General features: G+C 43.4%; 1 protein-coding gene across 1 annotated transcript in view; it reads left to right on the top strand.

Moving 5' to 3' along the window:
* The window catches only part of LOC111151645 (carbonic anhydrase 10), a 528,900-nt gene that overhangs the window by 347,804 nt on the left and 157,379 nt on the right, over nucleotides 1–23,717 (top strand). The window lies entirely within an intron of this gene.

Here is a 23,717-nt window from a genome sequence, read left to right on the forward strand (position 1 = left end):
AATAACTCGTACTATGCTCGTAGGCGAGTATAGGGACCCTAATGGAAAAACTCCCTAGAGTTGCAGTTTCTGGGCCAGAGTATAGAGCAGGGAAGATGAAAAAAGGCAAAAGTCTACGAATTGAGAGTGACCGGGGACTACCAGTCTGAATTAGGGACTATTCTAAATTAGATAAACACTTCCTTTATAAATACATATTATTTCAATATGTATTATTATACATATTATACATATTATTATATATACATATTATTATTATACATATTACACATATTATTATATATACATATTATTTCAATATTTGTAACTATTTTATTTGTTGGCTTACTTGCTCATTTCTTTGCTTTTCTCCCTCACTGAACTGTTACATTCTTCTCCTTATCATAATGTTGCCTCCAACTAAAAATTAATTTATTAATGAATTTATTCAATGAATGAGTGAAAAAAAATGTGGATGGTTACTTGGCTAAAATCTTTACTTTGTAGAATTCCTTAGAATTGCCTTTTCTTCAATGTGTGATAAAGGGTGCATTGTAATTTGTATAGGAACTACAATTTTAGAGTAAACGAATCTCTCCAAAATCCTTAAGGGAAACATATAACAAGTTGATCTCTCAAAGTATTAATTTTCCTAGACATACCCAGACTGCAGGTATCAGGCACTCCAAGGAATCTGCATTTTTAAAGCCCCCAGGAGAGTCTGTTGACTAGGTTTGTGAAACACTCACTCCACTAGCACATTATTAAGTGCTCTCAATGAATAGAGCCTCTAAAGAGAGTTGCAAGTGAGAATTAACTGGAGACCATTGTCAAAATATTTACATTTGAATCCTAAAGCAATTGAATCAGGGCCTCAGGGAGTAGAGTCCAGCTATGCACACTTGTAGAAATTTTGGTGAGTGACCACTGGGCCACTTCTAGCCCTAGCTCTGCTGGAATTATCCCAGTTTTCTAAACAATGAGAACTTAATCAACCAAACCATATTGCACAAGAATTAAAAAGGGCACCCAGGTGTCATTGCAAATGGCAAAGCTGGGTGCTGTCTAGATGGATGGGATCTGGGGAATAGCTTGCCAAGAAGGCAAGCCAGAGCCTTGGCCTCAGCACAAGAACTCTCACACTTTGTCGTGGGCAGACGACATCAGCTATGTCATATTTCTTTCCGAGCCCCTCGGTATGAGTGGTCTCAGTATGGAGTGGATTCTGAACTGGTGTGGGTTTAGGTGCAAGAAATCAAAATGCTAGAAGCACCCAAATAATATCACATGGCTAAGTATTAGCCTTTGAGATATTTAAGAGTTTAGTGACCAAGAAAAGTTTGGCACCTTCTCTGTGGCATGAGGGAAAAGACCTAGGGTCCATGGATGGAAGTCCTAGACAGATGGAGTTCAGCAAAATAAATAATACGTTCTAACAGTGAGAGCTATCCATTGCTGGAATGAGTTTGCCTCTGAAAATAGTGAATTCCCATCACTGGAATTATTAAGCATGGAATGGAATTTGAGGACTTCATAAGAATGACTCACCTCATATCCTCATGAGCAAGGAATGCACCTTCTAGTCCTGAAATCCCATGCAATCCATGATTTCCTGCTAGAAAATGTCCCCCAACCAGATTCCACTTAGTGTTAGCCCCAGTTAGAGTACATATAGCCCATCCTGTAGGTTGGTGTCTTATGTTTATTTTGTGTTCTCCTCAAAGCCACCTTTGGTCTCTGTTTTTGGCTATCCTCTGAGAGCACCTAAGTAGACACTTCCAGCAACAGAGCATGTGTTTATTTTGTTGACAATGAATAATCACATCGCCATCTGTCCCATCTATCATCGCTGATCGTGATAAGTCAATTAATGCCAGGCATTTTCCTTGGCACAGTGCAACAGTCGTTATCTCAAGAGCTGTAGATTAATTGCAGTCTTGTCTAGTGAGGTTATTGTAATTGATGGTAATCATTTGCTTTGTTTTATAAAGCTGCGTGGATGTACGACACAGTCTGCAACCGCATTTTTTTTTTAATTATTCATGTCCTACATGGAGCACTCCTGGACGCCTTGTTGGGGGTCGGTGATAAATGAGTATATTCAGGGATTCAAATATCTCCATTTTTTTCAAGAAGGGAAAATGAACCGTTCTTAATAAGGAAGACCCTTTGCCTGCTAATTGTGTCTAACTGGTTAGATTCCTGTCCTCTCTAAAGTAGGGTATTTATGAAAAGAAACAAATACATTAACCAGGCAGAAGATAATATTTGAGAAGAATCATGGGGATGGATGAAGTTCCAATAGTGAGGCTAGACAAAAGAAATAAGTTTTCTTATTGAGGGGAGGTTGGAAAGATTCATTTTGAACACTTTCTTGAAGTTCTTTCAGAAGGCCCAAGGGAGGGTATATACTGAGACTCATACCCGTCATTTTGTAGGAAACCTCTGCCAGGTCCTCCCGTTCATGCCATCCATCTTCCCATGCCTCCGGTCCTCCTGCTGTGTGCTGAGCTCCACAGCCCTGCATAGCAGACAGTCTACTGAGGGACACATATATTTAAAATACAGTGTCACATGGCTTATACTTGAGGATGCTTCTGGAAGAGGCTTATGAAGTAGGTCTCTTGGGACTGTTTTAAGTAGAGGACAGATGGACGCCTGTGTGGCCGGGCATGGTTGCTGCTCTCACTGAAGGTGAACTAGGAACATGAGCCTTCCCAGGCTCAGCCTCTCAAATCTCTAAGTCTGCTCACATACATTTGCTCAAGGAACCGGTCCACAGCTAGGGCCATGAATGTGGATAAGACTGTTTCCTTTAAAAGGGGGAACAAAAGTCATATTTATTTATGTGTTTGGTGGCTTGTTTGTTGGCTTACCTATTTATTTAGTGGCTCTGAACCAGGAAAGGGAAAATAATTATCTCCATGCAAACAACTGAGAAGTGCAGAAAATGCAGGCCCTGTCCCCTTCCAGGAGTCAGTTACATGCATCCTTTAGAGACTGGCTACACTGAAGCCGCACAAATTTGGAGGAATACGCAACACCGAATTGTTCCAAAGTGTGCTAGAGTATAAAAAGCACCGAGGAGCACATCACGGAGAACCAGGGCCCCATTAGGCACGGAACGGCTCTGGAGGGAGGTACTCAGGCAATGTAATTAGCACTTTGCCGGGAGGCTGGGACCTCCTTGTAGAGATGTTCATTGGCACAAGTGGAGTTTTGAAGGGGAATGAGAATTGGGATGTTTAAGAATAACACGATTGTACATATGGAAGAGCTCCCTGAGAGCCGTGGTAATGGTGTTCCCTCTCTCCTGAATGCCAGCTTTCTCCCTCTCTTCCTCATTCCCGCACAGCCCCCCATCCCCAACCCAAGAGCTTTCCAAGCCTCCTTCCCTCCTCCCAGACAGTGACTCCCAGAGAATCCTCCATATTCATCAATTTAGTGGTCCGCAAGCTATAGCCTATGGACCAAATTCAGTCAAGTAGCTAAGCATGGTTTACATATTTAAAGGATTTTTTTTTTCCCAAAGAAGAACATGCAACAGAGACCCTGTGTGGCCTGCCAAAGCTAAAACAGTTGCAAAATATCTGATCTTTTACACAGAAATGTTGCTGACCCCAATCTATTAAATTGCTCATCACTGTAGATTTTATAACTGTTTACTCTTAGTTCTCTTCGAAATGGAGTTCTTTGTTGATAGAGATTTTATTTTGATCATTGCTGTATTCCCAGCCCTTTGTACATTGTCGGACACATGAGGGCAGAGTCATAAGTGTTTACTGAATGAAAGAATAAATCATCTTCCTACGCCCCTTAAAGACAGAGACCCTTTTCACTACTCATCTTTGTATACCATACACCTAGCACAGTACCCAACATTCTGTAAGTGCTTAATTGATGTTTGTGGAATGAGTCATTCAGTCACTGAATCCCATAATTCAATCAACTACTGGCAACCTAGGAATTCAAAACTTAAAGCCGTTTTTCCTGGAATTTTGGGTGTGTTGTATTCATTGACTACACCAGGAATATGCAACTTCCTTTAAATTGAAGGTGAAGGGTTTCGATAAAGGCTGTCCAAAGCACTGAGTTCTGTTAGAAACTGGAAAAGAGAAAGAGTGGTTTAGTTCACAGCTACCATGAAGTCATGTTCTGGGCTTTCTTTGAGAAAGGATTATACTTTGAGAGATTCAAAATTTATTAACAAGGTCCTAACCCAGCCCTATCCTCAGTGTGGTAAAAAACACAAAATGATTAAACAATTAAGTGTCACCTTGGAGGAGCAAGACAGAGACTTGAGTCAATTACTCTGCAGCACAACCCAGAACTTGCCCGGCTCGTCCACAGGTGGTTATGGAGCCTCACTGCTAACATCTGGCCACTGTTGATGTGCTTCCTGATTTGCTTTTCATTCATTCCCTCCTTCATTCATTCAGCTAACAAATATTGAGTGCCTACCATATCCTCCAGTGAAGAAAATAGATAAAAGTCCTTCCTGTATGGTGCTTGCAATCAAGTGAAAATGGACAAATAATAAATAATAAACATAATAAATGAGTCAATGCATGTGATAAGTTAGAAGATGATCAATGCTATGGGAGAAAAATAGAGTCAAGAAGGACCAGAGCATGAGGAGTGAAGGTAATGAGTTACAAGGGTAAGCAGGGTGGTCCGTGTAAGCTGTATTGAGACAATGCCATCTGTGAGGTTGCCATAGAGATGTCTAGGGGAAGGACATTCCAGGCAGTAGGTAACAGCTGGTACCATGGCTTTGAAGTGGGGGAAAGCTATGAGCATTCTAGGAAGAGGGAGAGGAGCATGAGCGCAGGGTAAATGAGAGGGCATGAGAAGTCGGGGGGGAGGGGTGCGGTGCCAGTCCACATCAGGTCATCTTTTCCTTTGTATGGACTTTGATTGGGCTTTGTATGGACTTTGGCTGTTATTCTCAATGAATTCTGAAGCACAACACAAATTCTCCCATTTAATCACCCAACACTAGCTCAGTGAAGTTACCTTTAGTATTGTCTCCCTCTGAACCTGGAGAAACTAAGGCCTTAGACCATGCAGACAGTAAATGATTGAGATTGGGCTTAGCTCAGGTCTTCTGATTCATAACATCGCTTAAACAAGCCAAGCTTTACCTACCCATAAACCCCAGAGTAGTGACTGCTCACCTACTCTGGGCCCCAGCCCAGGGGGGATTTCAAAGATCTGTAGACCATGGCAAAGACCCCGACTTCCCAGAATGTCAGCTCCCGGAAGTCACAGAGTAGGTTATACTTTTTTTTTTTTAAGATTTCATTTATTTACTTGACAGATACAAGCAGGCAGAGAGGCAGGCAGGGGGGGGTGGAGCAGGCCCCGCCAAGCAGAGAGACCAATGTGGGGCTCGATCCCAGGACCCTGGGATCATGACCTGAGCCAAAGGCAGAGACCCCAACCCACCAAACCACCCAGGTGCCCCTAGGTTGTACTTTTTAATATGTCCCCATACAGGTGATAGGCACCTGACAGATATTACTGAATGAAAAGATTGAGTAAGCAAATGAAGATAACTTAAAAGATGGCATCTTTAAGATTGCCTAAATTATGCCCAGTCTATCATGAATTCAGTTCTATCATCGTAATGGCAAACCTATAAAGTTAATGTCAATATCAACATAAGTTCTACATATGTTAAGTTATTCACAAATGCAGAGTAAGTGAATTCTTCAGAGTCCCTGGGAGGAGGAATGGAACAATGGATAGCCAACATGCTAGAAAAATTCATGTAGGTTCCTCATTTCAGGCCCTGGAATTACCCCCAGGATCAGACCAGGGAATTTATCTTTGCCAATGCTAGAAGCCAAAGTTCTGGATCCCAGGAGCCATTCCCACTCAGAGTTAGCAAACTGGCCTTTGAGAAGCAAAGCAAACAGAAGTCAGAAGCCCAAATGGTGGTAGGACCTATTATGATGATGCCAGCAAGTAGATGAAGATTGTGATCTAAGGATAGAGAGTCTTGCCTTTGAACATTCTTATAATTACTTCTGGGAAGGGACAACCCAATCAAGTCAGCAGCTTCCTGGATTGCTAGTTTTAGATGGACACCATGGGGCAGCCAAGGAGAGAAACACTGCAGTTAAAGACAACTTGCTGAGGTCAACTCATTATCCCGTGGGCTCCCATTCCAACCTGCAGCATACCTCTGACCTGGTCCTGCCAGGATACCATTATGACAGCCACCATAGTCTTCTACTGGACTCTAATCTTCTCCCTGGTGTTCCATCTAAAGCAGGGAAGGAGGTATTACATTACAAAGACATTAATGTAAAAGATTATATTTTCTTACATTTTTACATTTATTATATTATTATTTATTACATTATTACATTTATTATATTATTTTACATTTTTACATTTATTATATTACAAAGACATTAATGTAAAAGACATTACCTGGGACTTGATCAAGGTTCAGCCTAGAACATAATGGTCACCATGAAGACCATCAGTGTTTGGTTTTACAAGTGTCAAATGTGGTCTTTCTTTATTTAGTAACCAATGACATTGCAATTAAGGAGGGTACTGGACCCAACACTTCTACCAATGAGGTGTACTTTTTACACCCCTTTCCAAAGCCACAGGAATAAAATCAGCTGGAAAAGAAAGATGTGAAGTAAGAGTGACCCATTCACTACTACTCTGACCACTGTCAAGAGTTCACAAAATTTGCAGAGGTTCCACCAAAGATCACATCTCCTACTTCAAGGAATAGACCTGCTATTGAAAAGAATGAGTCTGCTGAAAGCCTCCGTCTGAAGTGTTAAAATTGGAGGTCCCATGGAGGTCACCTCTTCCAAACCACTTACTGTACAATAGAAAAATCAGATGACAGAGAGGATAAGAGCACTGCCCAAAGTCACTGAGAGTCAGTGACAGAATTAGGACCCAAACTTAAGTTTCTGGCACCCTAGTTTGAGATTTAAAATTTTTCAGATAAAAATGTAAATTATGTACAATCCCACGATTCAGCGGGCCCTTTGAGTCCATCTGGTTTAGTTGCCCCGCAGAGCAGGTGTAGTCTGATAATCAGATTCCCTAGCTTAGTGAGCAGAACCCATCACAAGAACATTTATGCAGACAGCCTCAAAAAGGCAGAGACATGGAAGATTACTTTCCAAACATGAGCACTCATCAGCATCCCTGCGGAGAGGGTTCTAGAAGACACCAAATCACCCCCAACAAAAATACCACCCATGTGAAAACTGTAATAGTGCCTGATTGCAAGAAATGTAGAAATGAAAGACTGGAAGACTAAAATAGAAAGTAAAATTCCTGAAAGACCCTTTGGTTGGTCTTAATATGAAAAGGCAATCATGAGGACTTGAGAATAGAAGCCATGCTTTTCTACAGTTTGAATCCCCACTTCCGCCCACACTCCCCCATAAACATCTAGAACAGCTTTGTAATATTAAATATAAGTAATCTAGATAATAATATTGCAAAATTAAATCATGAGATGTCTAGCCGCTCCATGGATGTGCTGCTATACAATTCAAAATAAAGCCGTTTAAAACCCTCAGATTCATTTGCTCTGACATATCGATAAACTTTTGCTGAAACAAAGCTAATCATCTCAATGGTGCTGACTTAATTGCTCGCCAGTTGACGGATAATAAACAGACCTGAGGATTAAAATATGAACTAATTACTGTACTCAATTCCATTTACTTGATTTCATGTTCCATTAATTTTTTGCATCATTTCTGGTGGAAGCCTTAGATTTACGGTCGCCCTGAATGAATTATACCAGTTAGTTGCCTGTGGCATGCTCGTGTTCAGAATTGGTTGGAAAGGGCAGAATTCTGGGCAGTAAATATTTAGCCAAAGCAGCCTAGGATATAGTAAGTGAAGGTAATTATCCGTTCCCAAATACCAGCCAGAGTCAGCCTCTATAAATCTATCCCCATCTCAGCAGTAAAAGGGCAACACTAGGATGGCTCTCATGATTATTGGATCAGCTTGGTAGAGGTCATTTCCAAGAGTAGTAGTTGCTTGGCCCGGAAGAGGGCTGCAGGGAAGCAGGGGCAAGCACACCGTGGGGAAGGGACAGTGGCCTGGGAGTCAGATACTTGTGGTACTGGATGGGGCTAACGTTTTTACTTCAAAGATCTGCCTTCAACATGCCGTTCTGACACCTACTAGCTGTGTGATCTCAGGAAGGTCAAAACAGGACAGATCACTTAGCCTTCCCTACCCTTTTAAAACTCTGATCTGGGTTTAATAATACCAGTCCCATAGATGCAATCGGTTGATTGTGTATTGAGAAAAAGCATTCCTGTGATAGGGCTTCTTAAGCTATAAAGTGCTGTGCCAGTCATCTAGTCCAAAGTCTTTGCAGAGAGGACATATAAAGATAATCACAATGTGCCAAGGTGGTTGCTACCGTCGGCTTTCATTTATCGAGCATGTCCTATGACCCAGTTCATAGTTCATATTTCTTCTCACACCCAGGGCTCACAATGAACCTGTGAGCTAACACTCGGAAGTACCATTTTTACAAAAAGGAAAAAAAAAGTCAGAGAGATTAAAGAACCAGCTTCAGTCACATGGTCCATTTGGGGAAGAGTGGGGATTTGAACCCAGGTCTCTGGCTTCAGCTATGCAAAGTCAGGGCATCTAACTGGTTCTGCTTCTAAGTAGCTGCTTGATCACAGGTTAAGCTCCTTCTCTCTAATCACAAGTGCCCTGTGTGTCACCTGAGAGGATGCTGCACCAGCCTCAGGAGTAACCTGCACTTTTTCTGGCTATAAAGAGAGACAGAAGCTTATCTTTCCAAGTGGCATGCACTGCAAGGGGAAATATACACATCCGTGCACCTGCTGAGGACTGTAGGTCCCTCCACCTGCCCCTCTCAGATGGACAGTAATTGGGACGTTACATACAGATGCACAGTGATTTTTTTTTCTCGCACATCTTTGAAACACAATAAACAAGGTATTGCTTATCTGTAAATTCGTTTCTGTACAAACACATCTGTTTCCCTCTGCAAAGCGTGGGAAGCCTTATTCCTTAGTCTTAGAGGTGGCTTGGGCAAAGGTATTTTCTTATAGTGGATCTGTTTGCTGACCTAGAAATTTCTGGATTGAGACTTAAACATGGAGCCTGCAGGAGCTCTTTGGCAAAGTGAGCTTAGCCAGGAGGTTTTAGATCACACTCCTGGCCAGGAAAAAGGGGAAGGCCCAGCAATCACCAGATACCTGCCCCAGGACTCAGCCCTCTGCTCCAGGTTTTTCAAAGCAAATAGCAGTGTCTGCTTCAGGAAAGACCATTGTGGTGGACCCAAACAGCCACCCAGAAAATCTGTTGTTTCTGTGAGGTCCTTGGTGGGGATCACACATTTCCTGTTACACCTGCCTGTCTAGGGCTGATATATTTCCCTGCCCCCAGGTGATGAGCTAGGACCTACTTACATGAGCAGTGGTTAATCGCAGAGTTTAAAATTGCCAGAGTTATTCATTCCTATGTTTGAATCTGGCTTTGTCACACACACCTGTGACCTTGGGCAAGTTACTCAACCTACTTGTCCCTCAGTTTCCTTATTGATGAGATTAACAGCGATGGCCATCCGTGGGACTTCCCTCCCCAGCTTTATTGAGGTAGAGTTTACTTACAATGAAAGTCAGCAGTTTTAACTGTACAAGTCAATATATCTTCGTAAGTACATAGTCATGTAACCATTGCTACGACGATGATCTCAAGCCCTTTCATCACCACAAAAGGTGGCCTCATGTCCCTCAGCGGTCAAGCCCCTCACCCCTGGAAACCACTGATGTGCTCTCCCTGTAGTTTTGCTTTTTTCAAATTTCAATGGACTCATACAGTATGTAGTCTTTTTTTTTATTTTTTTCAATTTTATTTTATTTTTTCAGTGTTCCAAGATTCATTGTTTATGCACCACACCCAGTGCTCCATGCAATACATGCCCTCCTTTATACCCACCACCAGGCTTACCCATCCCCCCACCCCCCTCCCCTCCAAAAACCTCAGTTTGTTTCTCAGAGTCCACAGTCTCTCATGGTTCGTCTCCCCCTCCTACTTCCCCCAACTCACTTCTCCTCTGCATCTCCCAATGTCCTCCATGTTATTCCTTATGTTCCACAAGTAAGTGAATCCATATGATAATTGACTCCTTTGCTTAACTTACTTCACTCAGCATAGTCTCCTCCAGTCCCGTCCATGTTGATATAAAAGTGGGGTGTTCATCCTTTCTGATGGAGGCAGAATACTCCATTGTATATATGGACCATATCTTCTTTATCCATTCATCTGTTGAAGGTCATCTTGGCTCTTCCCACATTTTGGCGATTGTGGCCATTGCTGCTCTGAACACTGGGGTACAGATGGCCCTTCTTTTCACTACATCTATATCTTTGGGATAAATATCTAGTAGTGCAATTGCAGGGTCATAGGGTAGCTCTATTTTTTTTAAGATTTTATTTATTTATTTGATAGACAGAGATCACAAGCAGTCAGAGAGGCAGGCAGGGAGAGAGGAGGAAGCAGGCTCCCCGCTGAGCAGAGAGCCTGATGCGGGGCTCGATCCCAGGACCCTGAGACCATGACCTGAGCCGAAGGCAGAGGCTTTAACCCACTGAGCCACCCAGGCACCCTGGAGTAGCTCTATTTTTAATTTCTTAAGGTATCTCCACACTATTTTCCAAGGTGGCTGCACCAACTTGCATTCCCACCAACAGTGTAACAGGGTTCCCCTTTCTCCACATCCTCTCCAACATTTGTGGTTTCTTGCCTTGTTAATTTTCACCATTCTAACTGGTGTAAGGTGGTATCTCGATGTGGTTTTGATTTGAATCTCCCTGATGGCTAATGATGATGAACATTTTTTCATGTGTCTATTAGCCACATATATGTCTTCTTTGGAGAAGTGTCTGTTCATGTCTTCTGCCCATTTTTTGATGTGGTTATGTTTTTTGAGTGTTGAGTTTGAGGAGTTCTTTATAGATCTTGGATATCAGCCCTTTGTCTGTAGTGTCATTTGCAAATATCTTCTCCCATTCTGTGGGTTGCCTTTTTGTTTAACTTTATTGCTTAAATGATCTACATTTAAATTAACTGTTTTCCTTCGGCATGCAGTTCTCTGAACTTTCGCATGTACAGATTTGCATAACCATCATCATAATTAGGATACAGAACCATTCTACCCTGTAGGGTTGTTTTCAGGATTAAGAGTACTGGTATATGTAAAGTGCCCAGAACAGTGTCTGGTGCGCAGTGAACGTTCAGAAATAGTAGCATTTACTGGCAACAGTATGCTTCTTCAAGGTCCATCTGTCAAGGTCAACATTTCTACCCTCTGTCCCCATCTAAGAATCCAGAGTGGCATCCGTGCAGCAGGTGAATTGCCTACATTTCACCTTTTCTGATTGCTGATTTCTTATTGGTATCAATACTCCCTAGAAGAGGGCTGCACATGTGCCACCCACTGGCCAAGGTGTTTGTCCTCAGAACTGCACCTTTTTCTAGTCATCACAGGGCCCTGTGCAGACCAGTCCAGCCCCTGCCAACACCAGCTTGACAGTGTGGGGGAAAGCATTCAGCAGGAGCATGTGCAAGGAAGTGCAATCCCCATCCTGGCCTCTGGGAGCGCCCTTCCCCTTCCCCTCTCCTTCATTCTTGCAAAGGTCGCCAGCAACTACAGCATTTTCTCAGGCTCTGTGTCTGAGACAAAACCTTGAGCTATATAAGTAGGATGATCGAATTCTTCTAAGGCGGTCTAGACTGAATAGGATGATCGCATGCTCCTAGGGCGGTCAAGATTGAGGCAGGTTGGTCCTGGTATCATTGAAATAGCACCTCCTTTTCTCTCAAAAATGCCTCACTTTGTACAATGAATCATCGGGTCCCCCTGTGTCTAGAAGACCTTGGGCAAGCTGCTTAACCTCTCTGGATCTCCCTCCTCTAGCCCAGAAAATTAGAGGATTGGAGTACCTCAATTAGAGCCCTTCCAGCACCAAGGGGCTGAGAGAAGTAAAATTTTCCTGCGTAATTTTATCATCACATATAAACGTGGACTGAGGGGTTTGTTGTGCTGTGTGGAGGGTCAGAAACATGGGTCTCCCATAAAATCTTTGTGCTACATTGGAGAGCTTCTCCCAGAGATTAAGTATATACTCTATAATTGGCCACCATCGTATGTCCTTCAAGGTAAAAGCTTGGGAAATTAAGACATTTGATGTGACACCAAAAATTAAAGCTGAGCTTCTTCTGCTGACTTGGATATGTCACCTTCACTTGTTATAATGCCTGAAGTATTGAGCCTCCTCCTTGTGTCCCTGTTACAGTGGCCACAGTACTAACAGAGTTAGCACATGTGCGCACACACGCACACATGCACACGTTCTACAAGGCTTCGGTCCTTCAGCTCCCTCCCAGGTAAAATGTTCCTGTGGTTACTAGGGTATTTTACTAGAAACCAGAGGTTCCCCTCGAACCATGTTGCTTTGTGTATTTTAATTACAATTTAAGTGATTTCTCTACACGGAGCACCCCCAGGAAGAAACCCCAGGAATTATCATTATCCTTCACTTAGGCTTTGTTTCAATTCTGGTCTTTACAGAGCCAGAACAGCAAGAAGATTCTGTCACAGTAAACCCCTCTGTAAATCCCTATTGGTGTCAGCATTTAGCCCTCTTTGCCATCAAACAAAAGGGAGAGGGTTTCTGTTCCAAAAGGCAGTTGCAGGCTTTGCTTTTTAAAGCCTCGGGGGCATCCAAACACTCAGTCCCACCAAGCTCTAGTGCTGCTTCTGGAGTATTCATTTAGCTTGATTTACATTATTTTAATTTTCTTAGGGGTGTCTTTACTAGCTGGAGGGTGATTTTTTTCCCCCTTAATTAAAGAACGAGTTGATGCCAAAGCACACAGAACAAAACAAGCCCCTTCATACCCTGTCTCACTTGTCACTTTTTCCTGCTGGTCTCACTTTTGGATACTTTTCAGCTTTCACCCTACCTGCATTCTCAAACTGGAAATGGGATGGAATGACAGGGGATGAAGCCCCCATCTCTCAATAGAACCAACCAACCCTTGGTTTCAATTCTTTTAATTTCCGGGAGCAGATGATGGTGTGGAGGAGGATCAGGTAGTGTTCTCTCTATCTCTTAGACAGAAAAGCTGTATCATCAGCAAGGGCCATTTAACAAAACTCTATGCAGTTGAGCCAAGAATGGCTCCAGCCTAGGGCTGTTCAGTGAACAAACCCAGCCACCATCCTCATGGAGTTTAGGTCCCTAAGGACATCTTAAGTGGTGTGCTTTGGGATGCAAGTCATAGGAACTCCCTTAAGCTAAGTGAAGCCACCAAAGCAATCTATGGAAAGCCTCTGGGGTATGTCATAGGACTCAAAGTCACCTGGGCCAGTGAAGAGACTGGAACCCAGAAGAGAAACAAGGTCATAACCCTGGGAACTACTCCAACCCCACTTCTTTCACATGGCTGCTTTATTCTCATTCTCTCCATCAGCTGTCCTTTTCTTGCAATTCTTTGTGCCCATGCAGGGAATAAATAACCCCCCCCTGAGGCTCCCAAGTTTATGCCCTCTTGGATCAAGACCACCCTGGCCCGACTGGCTGGCTGGCTCTTCATCCCAATTCCAAATTCTCCAGAGGAGAGGTTTGATTTTTTCCAACCTAGATCTGATGTCCTCTCTGACCCAACCATCTATGCATGTGAGGTGGTGTCATGTAGAAAAACAGGTCCTGGAGGAGCTTCCCCAATGGGAAGGAGAGCAATTCCATGGAGTAAGCCGTCACTGTAAGCCATATGGATGCCCCCCAAAATGTTGACTGTGGTGGAGAACGAAGTTTTTTCCTGCTTAGCCCAACAAAATCCACCTGATATATTGGACGCGAATCTTGGGGTTGGAGAAGGCTTTTGGACATGAGCAAGATCTTGAAAGAAACGTATGAATGTGGCTGAAATAGGATGAGAGTATCCCAGACAGATAGAATAGCACCTGTTAATAGAAAGAATAAAGGTAGTCAATCCATGGTGTGCTCTCAAAGAATTTAGCATCTTGTAATTTTCACAACAATTTCACCCATCGTGGGGACATCAGTGACACATCACAGCCATGTCACTCATCTCCTGGCTGCTGACACTGCTCTTCCCTCTCTTCCCTTTCTGCCAATACATAAATGGGGTGGGCTCAAAAAAGTTTCCCAGGGGTTGGCATCAAGCAAACCCACTTTCACATGCCAGCTCTGCCACTTCCTGTGTGCCCTTCAAAAATATTTAGGCACCTCCAAGATGAGAAAAATGATAGTAACAATATCAACCTCAGAGGGTTTGTTGTTCGGATAAAATAAGGCAGTTTGAGATAAAGAGCCTTAGCACTGTGTCTGGCACAGAGGGGATGTCAAGAATGTTTATTTCCAGCACCTTCCCTCTCTATCTGTTGTCTTCTCCAGAAATGGGCTGATGAGATGTCTTGGGTAAAAACATGCAGACTTGGAAGGGATGTGGTCTAACATTGGAACAGAATAGTTAAAATAAGGACTCTTCCCCACCCATCCAAAGAGGGAACATTTCTAAAATAATTAGTGGATGTTTACATGTGTTCTCACCTCTTGCCTGTCAGTTTCCAGAACTCAGAGCAAGAAGAGGAAGAATTGTTTGTATTGTTCACAATTGCTCATTGGCTTGGAGCCACTTTCACTCACTTGGTATTAAGCCTTTCGAATGAGCATCCAGTGGGGCTGATCATTCGAGCTCCCTGTTGCCCACCTCAGTCGGGGACCATCTTATCTGGCTACAGATGATTAGTATATGACAACTGTATCTAATCTCTGTCCCTTCCATGGCACTGAAACAACCCAAGGAATTATTCTGTCCCTTGTGTTGACTTAATTTCTTAAGAGCCCCAGGTGTAGGACGTTCTCCAAAATCCTTTGGAGTTTCAAAGTCCAGGATATCCCCACTGGGATAGTTTTCTTGTTATTAGTGTTCTAGAAAATGCCAACAGGTGAGAAACACACAGCTTTTTTGGGCAGGGGCTGAGCTTGATCAACATTGAAGGTTATATTATTTAATTTGGGTGCTCAATTTAATTAAAAGAAAAGTTCATTTACAGTGGACCTTTAATATTGAAGGTGCATTTTTTTTCATACTGGCATATATTCAATTTCTTTTTTAAAAGGAAAAAAAAAAAAGAATGTTTGCTTAAGTTAAGAGCTGGGGATCAGGGTTAAATTTGCAAAACCAACTACTTCCCTAGCTATGCAGTATGATTTGCTTCGGTGCAAATACATGTTTATCCCTTAAACTTGCTTGAGTCCCTGTTGATTTTGGGGCCACATTTACAAAACATTTCTACCAGGAAATAATGGCCAACAAGTTCAGAAAAAGAATCCAACAAGGAAGAAAATATTCTTGCATCACAAGGTTTGACAAAGTCTGATTGGTGTGTTTAATAACTTCCTCATCAAGGAAACAGAAAACCACTAATTCAAAATAATGAAAAACCCAAAAACTCTGTGTCATGAATTATATTTATTCATCATAGACACATATTGGGGTTTTTACTGTGAAAAATTTTCCCAGCCTCTGGGTTCAAATATGAATAATGAATAATCCATGTCCTTGAGGAGTTTCCGTTCTAGCAAGGAGACATTTAGTGTTTCTCACCAAGTTCTGTGGTAAGAGATAGCACTGCTTGAGGTGGGAATACACAGACCCATGGGCAGGGGATTATGGGCACTTCCGGATTGCTTGGACTTGACGCTTGCTCTACTGCTGGTGCTAGCCCTTGGCAAGTTATTTCCCAGGTCTCTGCCTCAGCTTCTTCATTTTTAAAATGGGAATAATAGTGGCACCAACTTGTGCCTCACTGATTTACCTTCTGTCCTGATTTGTTGGCCATTTCAGAGAGACGTCTATTCGAAACTTACTTCCCCTTCTCTGACCACATGCGTTGGCCTAAGCTTTGTGTTTTCTGAAAATTAATGCCACATCAATATCCCCATCATCATAGAAAACCAGGATCTGAGAGATTTAGCAGAAATGGTATGATACAGAATAACATATGTCAGCTGCAGTTCTTGGTCTGCTTTCCTGATCTTTCTGAGCACCCTTTCTCTGCCATTGCTGTGTGGTTACTAACCGGTCAGCTGGTCTACCCCACTGGAATGCTTCAGAGAGGGCTGCAGAGGTTGGATATTGGCTGGGTGGGCAAAAGATAGACCAAAGAGATGGCCATCAAGGAAACTGAAGAAATCCCAGATTTTACATTTTTCAGGAGTACTGGAAACTTCCACGCAAAATGGCAGTTTCTCCCCAAAAATAGCTTACTTATGCATAGGCTGGTGGGGAACACAATGCAGATGGCTCTTCAGTCACCAGCAAATGAAGAGGGAGCAACAGGATTTGCTATTGCCTGAACAGTAGGCAGTGACTGAAGCAGGGAGAGAGGGGGTTCATTGCTGGCAAACATGGCAGTGGCAACTGTCAGGGAAAAAAATACATTAAGGAGGTGGAAATGAAAGAGTCATGCAGGCCTAGTGGCTTGTCACATAGGCCACATTAGCTAAAGAAAGTGCCCACGACCTGATTAGACACAAGGGACTTCCTTCTCACCCAGTGCTTGAGTTCCAAATGATGGGATTACCTGCTCACTCCCTGGGTCTGGGGTGTGTGGGGGTGTGCGTTGCAAGGTTTAAGGTGATGCAGAAAAAGAGACCAGGTTAAGCAGCTCAGAAGTACCAGCAATGAGCACATACTGCTTTTTTAATAAGAAGGTCAAGGTGGGCTTCGTTGAAAAAATGACACTGGAGCACAGCCTGAAAGGTGAGGGGACCGACCATGAGCACAGGGGGCAGAAGAGAGTTTCCCCAGAGGGAGCAGCCAGTGCCAAGGCCTAAGTACGGACTGTGCCTGGTGCGTTTGGGGAACAGGGTGGTGGTCAGTGAGATAGAGCAGAGGGCCGTCAGGTCAGAGGGGCAGAATGGGGGAAGGCGGATCGTGCAGGTTTGGGGGACCAAGGTGAGGACTTTGGCTTTCCCTCTGGATGAGAAGGGAGTCACCGGAGCAGAGTGACATGGTCTGATGACACCAAGTTTGTTCGTGCATGAGAAGCTGTTTCCTTTCCCAGGAATGTTCTTCCTCCTGCCCTTTTCATGTCTGACCCCTTGTTACTCAGATCTCAGCTGTAACTGTCCCTAACTACATGGTCACTCATGGTCACATCACTCTGTTTTCATTCTTGGCTCAGCATTTATCACTTACTGATAATCTCCCCCAGGTACCTACTTATTTGTATATCTTCTAACTCCCTTCATCAGAAAGCAAGCTCTGCTAATTCCTCCCCTCTGGAGCATGGACAGGACTTACTGACCTGCTTTCCAAGAGAAAGAAATGGAAAGGGGGGAAATGCTAGCTTTCCAGAGGAGTCGCCTGAACCAAATGGTGAAGGTTAACATTACTGGGGATGCCATGTGGATATCGGCTGCTTCTGGAAGTGAGGAGAAAGATACTTTACGTTTGCAGTGGCATCCAGAACTCCATTATCGGGGTATAATCATGTGATTCATCAGAAATTGTATCCCCTGTCCTAGCAGGGGAACAGAATAGATATAGGATATGCTCTCAGACACACCCAAACTGAGGGACTTTCTATGAAATATCTGAGAAGCATCCTTCAAAAACACTCAGATCATGAAAAACAAGGAAACATGGCAGAATTATCAGAGACTGGTGGGGAGTAGTGAGGAGAAGGGACAACTATGTAAGACAGAGAAAAGTTCAGAGGTGGAAAAACCAGGGGGAAGCTGAATACAGTCTCTGGTTTCGTTAACAATCTTGTGCCGATGTTAATTTCTTCATTTTGATACAAGTCCTACAGTCATGGAACACTAGAGGAAGGTGGATGAGAAACATACACAAATTCCCTGGACTGTTTTTAAAGCTCTTACGTAAATATAAAATAATTTCAAAATAAAATGGTTGGGTGGGGAGCAAGTTCTGCAATATCAGGGACACTGTGGGTCTTTTTCACTGCTGTGCCCCGAATGTTTAGGATCGTAATGGGACCTCAGTAAATATCCATAAATCAATACGATGGACACTCAGCTCAGTAATGATAGTTTCAAAAGTGCCTGAAGCAGTTCAGCTGCTTTGCAAGTCACTCTTCACGAATAAAAGAGAATATTCTTATTATCCCATTCTGATTTTTAAACTGGGGGAAAGACTACCCACTTCCTGGGTCATGGTTGCAGAAAGCGACAGCTTAGCTCAGGATCCCTGGGAGCCGCTGTATGTGACCAAGCCATTACTAGGCATCCCTGACCTGCAACCAACTCTGTTCATAAAAATTTTCCAACTCAAAGGCTCCAAGACAAGAGACACATCATTTAAAAGTTAAAAGAAAAAACATCCTCTTGGTGACACTTTATATATATATATTTTTTTGGTGACACTTTATTAATCTGGGTTGAATTAAGAATGTGTGGGTCACCCCCTCTTACTCCACAGAGGATCATTCTGAAAACGCTTGCCAAAGACAAGAGAAGACCTTTCTTTCTGCAGAATTGAGAATGAAAGCAGATTACACCCCTCCTCTCCTCCTGCCACCCCTAAATGCCAACTGCTCCGTGAAAAGCGGTCATTAGAAGATGCTGGTGGAAGTTAGTCCATTGATGGAGTCTTAGGTTCTAGAAATGCTCCTCCCCACAGATAGTGTGGGGGCATTAGGGACTTAGCAAGTGACCAAAGAGTAAGGCTGCAATGAAAGCACGTCATACACCACGGTGTCCACCCATCCATCCGTCTGTCCATCCATCCACCCTTCTACTCAACAAATATGAAAACAGCTGATGCAACAGACAAGCCACTTCGTGAGAATCAACAGCCCTGGGTTCTGATCCCACCACATGGTTTCATAAATGTGTGCAATCCATTTTATCTCTTGGGGCCTCTCCTCTGTCCCACGGGGGCAGATCTCTGGAAAAATCTTTAAGTCCTTCTCTAGGTCATTCAAGGTGCTTAATAAATATTTCTAAGAGCTCCAGAAAGTGCTTAGGAAAGATGATAGACATGCATTGGAAAGCTATGTAGCAATACAAATCATTAGATGGTTAAGTGTAGACAAATAATTCTATAGAATTATTTTAAAAGTTATCTCCTGGGGTAATTCAAGGTCAGATCAGCCTCTTACATAAGTGGGATTTGTGCTGGACCTTAAGGATGCATCATATTCCCATAAACAGAAAACAGAAGAGTAGATGTCCTGTCACTCCTTCAAAAATGACATGTTCATTGACATCTCCAGCCTTCACAGGGGCAGTTCCTCTGGCCAGGACACCCAACACTCCTGCCCTGTGTGTCTGCCTACCAAATCTCATTTCTCCCTCAAGACCCTGTTCAGAAGTGCACCCGATTTTTGAATACTTCTCTGTGCCCCCAGCCACACTGGCATCACTATTTCCAGCCCCAGGCAGAGAGCGCCTCAGGGTTCCCACAGAATATGTCAGTGTGTCCCTATTGCACATCACATCCTTTTACAGCTAGAGAGTCTTTCCATCTCCAAGATGGTACAAGGTCCCTGTCTTTATCTCTCTATCTCTAGCAAAAGATGCGATGCCCAGCAGAAGCATTCTATAATGAATGAACGAATGAATGAATGAATATATGAGCAAAGACTGGCCATCAGCATCTGCCTTCTACTCAGACCCGAGGGATAGATATGCAGGATGAATAGAGAAAAAGAAAGAGAGAGAGAGAGAGAAATCACAAGAGAAAAAGAATCCTGTCAATGAGCAAACACACCCTCTTTGATGCTAGGGAAGGAAAGAAAAACCAATAATCATCCTTCCCCTCTCAGCCAGCAAGTGGCTCTGGAGTCCCTCCCATGCACCTGCTCCCACTTGCTACCAGCATGGCAGGAGGACTGCACCACCGGCCTTGACATTGAGCTGGTTACTGGGAAAGCACTCCTCCCTCTTGTTGGTACTCTAGGCAGCAGTGCACACTTCCCTCCCTGGAAAGCATGGCTCATGCTGATGAAACCTTGACATTTAGTGAAACTAGAAAGAGGAGAAGATGTAGATTCTATTAAAGTTCAAGCCAGAACAATGGGAAACCCAAGAAACTAGGCTGACTTACTGGTCCTTTCTTAGATGGGTTATTCAGAAGCTATTTTCAAAGGGATTCTGGAATGCTCACAAATCTTTGTCCTGTCCAGGTGGGAATCAAGGGGAGCACTCTGGCCAGCCACACTAACATGTATTTGGTTCCATGGGATGCCACCACGATCTCCTCCCCCCTCAACCACCACCCTGGGGCAAGGCCTTTGGAGTCCAACAAATCAAGTTCCAATCCTGCCACTTACTAGTTGTGTGGCCTTGATGAAGCCATTTTATCTCTGTGATTCTCAGACTGACCATTTGTAGACTAGGATGTCACTCCTCCCTTGCTGGCCTATCATGAGGACCAGAGATGATAGCTATAAGGCTGTTCCCACCCATGCTGGCTCCTGGTAGACCCTTGACAGTGGAAACTGTCATCATTATCACTATCTATCACTATGCCCTTCATCTTCAGCAAGGACTCACTGAATGACCTCCGGGCTCACACCTGTGTGCTGGGCCTGGGGAGGCACAGAGATATTTAAGAGAGGACTTTTACAAAGCAGACAGAATTTTCCCCAGGTCATCAGGGATAGGCATACTTTGCTTTCATTCCCAAACCAGGAAGGGAAATATTCTCTCTTACATTGCATTTTCAATGGCTAACTTGTTCCTTGAAAGAGCAGGTCATCATCATAATATTCTGAGAAAACAAAATAAAAGAGCAAAAAGTTGCCCACAGTCCTCCATTCCCAAAATCAAACCGTTTTTTATTTCCCAGTTCAGGGCAAGAGAAATTTCATTAGGCAAAGACAGAGACAGCATTTTATTCAGAAAGTGGGGCCTCATTTTCTTTGTCCAAAAGATGAGTATCTCAGCCCTTCCTACATTTCTGTTGGCAGTGGCCAGTGTTTACTGAAAAAGCTCATTGCCAACGTTCATGCTATTCAAAAGGACGTACCCCTACTAGACCTTCCTAAGCAGAAAGAGTAAACAGAAAAGAGTTTCCTTAAATAGAAAATAAGTGGGTAGGCCCAGAGAGTCTCAACACATCTCCCAACCAAGGGACACCCTCTATTGTGACAATATTCTTTACTATCATATTGTATCAGTTACAGAATGCACAGCAGGTGGGGGGAGGGTGCCCGCTACTCTCTAAGGACATCGATGGAAACTGCATTTCTGGATGCTCTTCCTTTTATTTAGAATGGTTGTTTACAAAATCATTCACAGTTCTGAATTCTCACCACTGAGCCCTCTCAAAATTCCAAACTCCCAGGCCCACTCATAGTCCCGATTACTCTTCGCCAGGCCTGGCTGTCTGCCACTTCTCTGTGCCAGGCCCACACAGCCCTGCGGCCCCACTGGGAGCCAGGGTTGAGGGCAGAGGATGGCAGGGCCATGGGCGGCTCACAGAGGTGCCCAGGGCGATGCCGTGTGCCCCATGGGCACGAGTAAACACGGGCTGGCTGGCTGCAGCGGTGCCCAGCTAATGAGTGCCAGACTTTTTATCTGTGCTCAGAAATGTAATGGCAGATGGGGGAAGGGGACAGAGGGGGGGAAAAACAGCCTCATGCCGAAGCCCAAACAGCATTGCACTAGCACGCTCACCAGACATAAAGGACTCTGATTTCAGCAAAGATAAAAGGGTCAGCAAGCACCCCAGACGAATGGCAAGTAGGTTAGAAAAAGATTGCAGTCTGATTCTGCTTTTCTCACATCAAAGGGAAGGTGAACTGAGTTTCAAAAACCTTCCCTAGAGACCTAAAAACATATATAAAATATATATAATATGTAATATTATATATTATTAATATATATTATTAAATATATGTAATAAAATATAGATTGATATATATGTAATTCTTTAAGATCATGACTGATTAATTGCCTAAAATGCGTGTCTTTCCCAAAGATGACATGCCCAGGACTGCCTGGTGGACATGACCCATCCTGCCTGGCACCTCCAGGTGGCATGCTTTCCCCCACCCCACATCACAGGCACTGATAGTCCTCAGTGGCCATTCACATCCTTGATTTTGAACCACTGTTCTTCATACTGAACCCATCCTGCTCTTGATGCTCTCAGCATCCACTTCTTGTCCTCCAATTTTATCCCGACCTTCACCCTTTAGACCTGACATTTGGCGTGAATCCGTTGGTAACCCTGATTGCCCTGTCATGTAATTCAGGTTCTACCGCCAATGACGTGCTCTCGGATAAACTGAACAAATACATGGCTGGCTGGGATCCTCCCCAGCATGCTCCTTCCTCCGGGCTGGCTGATGGGCTCCTTTCCCATTGGACCCCATCCTCAAAGTGAGAACCAGACAGCATCTTAAAAGCTGAATTGGTATTGTCCATCGAACCATATTTTTTTCAATCAACCTGCCACTCTTTGTCTCAACAGGAGAGGTACTGACTTCAGGAAAAGCCCATCTCTCAGATGGTGGTATTAAGGGGTTAGAGTGCGGGTAAGCACTAGATTTGTTGTAAAAAAAAAAAAAAAAAAAAAATTTTTTTTTTAAAAATCTGCATTTGAGACCTAACAGATGTAACCTAGAGGAAAGTACCAAACTAAGAATCAAGACAAATAGGTTTCAGTCCTAGTTCTACCAATGGCCGTGTGGTCTCAGGCAAGTCACTTCCTGATCCAGGCTTCATCTTCCAATCAGAGAATGACAGGATTGTGCCACGTGATCTCCAAGACACCCTCCAGCTTTAATAGGCTTTGATTCTTTTATTACAAGTCTTTCTGAGATTCCATTTTCTCATGTGGAAAATAGTGATAATTTGTCTAGTCCAGACTGCCTCCGAAGGGCTGTTATGAATGTCATATAAGAGAATGCATGGAAGTCCATGGCACACTAATTTTGGTAAGGGAGCCAGGAGACAGGAAACCCTGAAGGCATCCCAGAGCCTAAAGGTTAACAGAGTTGCTGACACGAACTGTGACTGTGAAGGATGCCCCTCTTCCTCATTTCTTCAACTTCACTTTCAAACTGTCCAGAATAGACCTGGATTAAAAGGACACTCATATCTGTCCTATTGAAAAGATGCTTGTTAGGAATAAAATGTCACACATCCCCGTGGTTGGAATTGACCTTGATATTGGGGCAACTGATGGGACCAGTGGAATTAGGCCAAATCAGTGAAGGGATTGGGGAAGGCATGAGCAAGAAGAAGCATTCATAAGGTGTCTCCTGGGTCCTGGTCCCTTGGGCTGCATAATTAACTCAGTCTTTGAAATAATGCTTTGAAGGTGCGATTGGTTATAATAATTATTATTAATATTAGAGCTATTACTATTATTATTATTATTATCATTATTATTACTACTATCTCCTATCTCAATGGTGGAAAACCAAGGTCTCAGAGTTTAGATGCCTATTTCAGAGCTGAGAACCAACATCCAGCCTATCTGGTCTCAAAGCCCACTTCATTGCCTCCTGTAAGGCTGGCAACAGCAGGTTTATCCCTATCTGCGCATTCTGAGCCCCTTACTTCATGAAGGAAAGACATCTGCTGATGGGTCTTAACGCCTCTCAGAGCCAGTTCTCCTCCTCTTTTAGAAACATGCAGGCAACACTTACTGAGACTGACCATGTCCCAGTC

Source organism: Enhydra lutris, unplaced genomic scaffold, assembly GCF_002288905.1.
Source record: "Enhydra lutris kenyoni isolate GAN:26980312 unplaced genomic scaffold, ASM228890v2 scaffoldscaffold26, whole genome shotgun sequence".
NCBI lineage: Eukaryota > Metazoa > Chordata > Mammalia > Carnivora > Mustelidae > Enhydra > Enhydra lutris.